The following is a 5,696-nucleotide window of genomic DNA, read 5'->3' as shown; positions in this document are numbered from 1 at the left end:
AATTTACTCTAGGGATAACAGGTTGATCTTCCCCAAGAGTTCACATCGACGAGAAGGTTTGGCACCTCGATGTCGGCTCTTGGCCACCTAGGGCGGTAGTATGTTCCAAGGGTTGGGTTGTTCGCCCATTAAAGCGGTACGTGAGCTGGGTTCAGAATGTCATGAGATAGTTTGGTCCATATCCGGTGCAGGCGTTAGAGCATTTAGACGACTATTCCTTAGTACGAGAGGACCGGGAAGGACGCACCTCTGGTGTACCAGCTATCGTGCCCTCTGTAGATGCTGGGTAGCCAAGTGTGGAGCGGATAATTGCAGAATGCCTATAAGTAAGAAGCCCACCTCAAGATGAGTGCTCTCATAAGGTCATGGCGAGACGAGCCATTTATTAGATGATAGGTGTCAAGTGGAAGTGCAATGATGCATGCAGCCGAGGCATCCTAAGAGACTAGAAGATTTGAACCTTGTTACTACATGACATGACCCGATTGATCTGATCGGGTACACAGAGTATGTTTTGATATAACATTTTACTGTAGATGTGATAAAGAATAAAAAAAGATCAATAAAGGGAATCGAGTCTTTCCGACTCCTAATCAATATGTTCTTTCCAAAAAATAAGCCGAAAAAATCCAAGAAGTTTTTTTGCATAGCTCCATTCGTATCATTCCGAGTTCTCTTCTCTACTTAGCAAGGCCCCAAAAAGGCGCCCCTGCCCAGCAGAGAACTCGACAAGTACTAACCAATATCTTGTCGCCTTCTTCGTTTATGGTTTGAAATTATGGTGTCTCAGGTGTAGGGGAACCACACCAATCCATCCCGAACTTGGTGGTTAAACTTTACTACGGTGACGATACTGCAGGGGAAGCCCTATGGAAAAATAGCTCGATGCCAGAATAATAAAAAAGCTTACTTCTTTTTAAAAATAAACCCAACCCCGACATTCTTTTTTTCCCATTCCACACTGCGAAATGCAATATTTGTTATCTGATGGAGACGGGGCCTGTAGCTCAGAGGATTAGAGCACGTGGCTACGAACCATAGTGTCGGGGGTTCAAATCTCTCCTCGCCCACAACAGTCCACATAGAGAGACTATGAGTATCTATAATAGATATATAGAATAAAATTCTCAAATTACTATGACTGCTCTCAAACTATTAAGAGAACTGTGAATACCAATAGCTAAATTCGTGGTTTACTATAAACGTCCCTAGACCGTGTATACATACTATTTTTCATATGTTCAAGATTATATTATATATATAGTTATTTGTGTATGACCTTCTTCTATAACTCTTTCTCATTGGTGGCAGGCGTATTGGTAAGAACCAAGGGCTCTTACTCATTCATTAAGACACCTGCTTATTCAAATTAGGGTCATCTATTTACGAATTGCAGTTTTGAGTGCTACTATATCCACTCTGTTTCATGGTTTAAAAAGAAAGGGGTAGTTGCTATAGGGTAACCAGTAGGCCGGGGATAGAGAAGTCTTTGTTGGACTTTCGACAAAGTGCAATTGCAATATACTTATCTCACTGGCAGCTATGCAGCACCATATCGATCTATCAATATGTATCTCGGATGGAGGAGGGGAGGCAGTGAATAAGATTGTGGTGGTGATTGACCGCCGTCTCTGGAGAAACAAAGGAGGGATTGCTATCATAACCTATTAGGCTTATAATATAAGCCTAGAATAGGCATAAGAAGGTGGAGGTGTTTTGAATAAAGCTTTGCATTGAATTTTTCAATCGTTGATGCACTTGTTATAGGTTGTTTCATTACAAAGATATATAGAAACTTCATACCTTCATTATTCCTCAGTAGCTCAGTGGTAGAGCGGTCGGCTGTTAACCGATTGGTCGTAGGTTCAAATCCTATTTGAGGAGAGCTCTTTTCTTCAAGTACTTTTTTTTTATGAACAAATAGCAAATTATTGTTTTAAATTATGAATAAGATATTGTCGATAACAAAGATCGGACCATAAAAACACTAAAAAATTGTCCAATTTCTAGAGCTGAATTGGAGTAACCCTCTATTTGCCCCGACACTTTTTTTTTTCACTTTTTTTAGTTTCATTGATAATTTTATGCCAGCAATGTTACCAACATCTCCATGTAGATTGGGAATAATCTAAACCCTGGGGCTAGCTCGCTCATTTACTTAAAATTATGAGCGAGCTAAGGTGATTTGTTACTAGCAGTTTTCTTAAAATACATTCATCAATTCTCTCGAATTGATTTCCATCAAGTAGGCCTTTCATCTTTCTACCTTATGCAGAATGTACAGCCTTTGAATCATGGGCTAGTTGATAAGATATGTGAAATCTTATTCGATCCGCTTGGGAATTTTATTTTGGTAAATGAAGTATTGGAAAGTCGTAAAGTATGAAAATGGATCTCAGTGATCGTACCTTCATCGGATCAATGACTCACCTATTTGTCTTTGCAAGCATTTCAATAAGTTTTTTCATAATCTTTCATTTTTTCTTTTTTTTCTTTTTTTTCTCTCTATCTATTTGTTCCATGTAAACGAGTTGATGAAATAACTGAATCATATTCATTCACAAAGAATATCAATTAACAATATTTTATTATTGAAAAAATAAATCCAGGGAACGATATTGAAAAAGGATGTTGTTATAGACATCAATGCTGATAAATAGCACGATATATATATATGTATATATTCTAGTTTTCTATGGATAGAATGAAAATGAATAGTAATATATTAATATAGATATTAATACACAAAATAAGGAAAAAAATATATACGAAGATATACGTCCCCCTCCTAAGCATCTCATTCCCTCTCCTACAAAAAGACCTAAAAAACCTACTCCAATTGGGATTCCATCAATTGCCCATTGATCAAATGAATGACTTGTTTCAGCTAGTCCTCGTATACCTTTAATTAAGATTATGTCATAATATATGTCTATATAAGCTTGATAAAAAGACCAATTATATATAATATTAATCGATTGGTCCATAATAATCTTCATATGAGGATTTGTTTTATGATATACATCCTGTGATAAGAAGTAAATAGGTCTATATAGAATACAAGCAATCAATATACCGAGAAATGTTATACCAACTGAGGGGATTGCGTCTATGAAAAATTCGGACCAATTCTTTGGATGTTTCTTATCAAAAGGGGTCGTCGATGAAGCAAACCATTGAGGTAATATGTCATACCTCATTCCGCTTCGAAAAAAAGGAACTCCTATTAATCCAACAAACAGAGTAAATATTCCCAATACAACTAAAGGAAATAGCATTGCCTTGCCCGATTCTTTCGGATATGCAAAAGATCCTTTATAAAAGAAAGGATAAGTGACAACCAAACCTCTGTTCTTTTTGTACAATCCTTCCATCTTATTCGAAATTTGAAATGCTTCTTTGGAAAAGGAATTATTCCTCCCTATAATTTGATTCGACATAGAATCTACTCTCATTCTATTTAATATCTTGGATTCCTCCTCTCCCCACATAGAAGTCGAATATAATGTAATATGGTTCTTATATGAATTAACTAAATTTACGCGGAAGTCCCCTTCAAAAGTGAGTAAATACATACGAAACATGTAAAAGGCAGTTAATCCTGTTGTGAACCAAGTTATCCCCCCGAAAATGGGAGAATATAACTTACTATCACTAAGAATTTGGTCTTTAGACCAAATACAAGTAAAAGGTGGAATACCAGAAAGAGAAAGTGTCCCTAAAAGAAAAGTGATTCCTTTAATTGGCATATATTTCCTCAAACCACCCATAAGAGCCATATTCTGACTTTTACGAGGGCAATATCCAACAATGGGTTCCATGGAATGGATCACTGATCCGGATCCTAAGAACAATAATGCCTTGGAATAAGCATGTGTAATCAAATGGAACAGAGCGATTCGATAGGAATCTATCCCTAGAGCTAACATCATGTAACCTAATTCAAACATAGTAGAATAAGCCAAGCCTCTTTTAAGATCTTTTTGGGCGAGAGCCATAGTAGCTCCCAATAGAGCTGTTATTCCCCCTATCCAAGAGATAAGATACATTATTAAAGGTAGAGCTTTAAAAAGAGGAAACAATCAAGCTACAAGAAAAATTCCTACTGCTACCATAGTAGCGGCATGTATAAGACTTGAAATAGGATTAGGCCCTTCCATAGGATCAGGTAACCATACATGAAGTGGCAATTGTGTAGATTTGGCTACTGGACCTAAAAATAAGAGAAAAGCACAAGAAGTAACAAAAAATGAACCAACCCCATCAATGGCAGTCAATTCATTTAATTTTTCAAACAAATATTGAAATTTGAAACTACCTGTTACCCAATAAAAACCTAGGATTCCTAATAAGAGTCCAAAATCCCCTACACGGTTAGTTATAAATGCTTTTTGACAAGAATTAGCCGCACTGGGTCGCGTAAACCAAAAACCTATCAATAAATAGGAACACATTCCTACTAATTCCCAAAATATATATATTTGTAATAAATTAGGGCTAATAACTAGCCCCAGCATAGAAGCATTAAAAAAATTAAGGTAAGCAGAAAACCTCACATATGTTTTATCATGAGACATATAATTATCGTTGTAGATCATAACCATGGTTCCAACTGTTGTGACTAAAACTAACATAATGGAAGTAAGTGGATCAATCAAATAGCCCAACTCGAATGAAAACTTATTATTGATAACCCAGGACCAGAAATATCGATAGATGGGACTGCCAGTAATCTATTGCAAGAAAAAATTGAAAGAAAGAAACATAGCTACGCTGAACAAAAAAATGCTAATAAGAGCCCATGTACGGCGAACACTCTTAGTTGCTCCTGGAAAAAATAAGGAGCCTAATCCGATTGGTACAGAAGCTGAAAGCGGAAGGAAAGGCACGATCCAAGCATATTTGTATATAAATTCCATAGGAAGATTAAATGATTATTCTAAATATTTTTGTATTCCACATTCTTGGTTTCCAATCCACTAGATCCTGAAGGGAACAAAATAAAAACGATAGATCATGAATAAAAAAGAACGATATAATATGGGATGGAAGGGATGGAATCCTATCGATTTCATATTGATTGTGACCTTTTTTCATCTTTTTTCTGCAAATACCAGATTGGAACCGATCAATACTGATACTAATCAAATATTTGTAAGATGGGCAAGAAGGAACTCTTTTTCAGTCTAGGTACTGCGTTATTAGTCATGTACACACACATTTTTATTTTAATCAATTTTCTATTGTAGATGAATAGTAGTATTAAGAATGGAACTTAATAGAAAATCAAACCAATTGGAATTCTTAAGATAAGAAATAATTGAATTTGTTAAAATGACATAGTGGGTTTTCATTTACTCAAAATTCGTGAGTATATACGTATGTAAGAATTGATAATTATTATCAATTTGTATCGTGGATCCCCTATTGCTAATCAATATTATATGAATAAGGTTGCAAAATGCAAGAAAAATGTGATATAATATTCTAAAAATTGAATTTAAAGATATAATAAGTTTGCAAAATAAATGAATAAAATAGTATATAATATAAAATATTATATCTTTTCTAAATAAAATCAAGGTGTAAAAATGGATACTATTCTTATGTCTGTACCAAAAAAACGCACCTCTAAATCAAAAAAACAAAATCGTAACAATGTTTGGAGGAAAAAAGCGTATTGGACCGCAGCAAAA

At 35.3% G+C, this 5,696-nt stretch overlaps 1 non-coding gene and 1 pseudogene across 1 annotated transcript; one reads left to right on the top strand and one right to left on the bottom strand.

Annotated features, from left to right (window-relative positions):
• The first annotated feature begins 1,812 nt into the window (after positions 1 to 1,812).
• On the top strand, positions 1,813 to 1,884 carry TRNAN-GUU (transfer RNA asparagine (anticodon GUU)). The gene has a single exon. It is a non-coding gene; the product is annotated as a tRNA-Asn (tRNA).
• An 809-nt stretch (positions 1,885 to 2,693) lies between these two features.
• On the bottom strand, positions 2,694 to 4,931 carry LOC131029598 (NAD(P)H-quinone oxidoreductase subunit 5, chloroplastic-like; annotated as a pseudogene).
• Positions 4,932 to 5,696: the final 765 nt, after the last annotated feature.

Source organism: Cryptomeria japonica, chromosome 3, assembly GCF_030272615.1.
Source record: "Cryptomeria japonica chromosome 3, Sugi_1.0, whole genome shotgun sequence".
Lineage (NCBI taxonomy): Eukaryota > Viridiplantae > Streptophyta > Pinopsida > Cupressales > Cupressaceae > Cryptomeria > Cryptomeria japonica.
The sequence above is the reverse complement of the archived record's forward strand: the minus strand, read 5'-3'. Positions and strand labels throughout refer to the sequence as shown.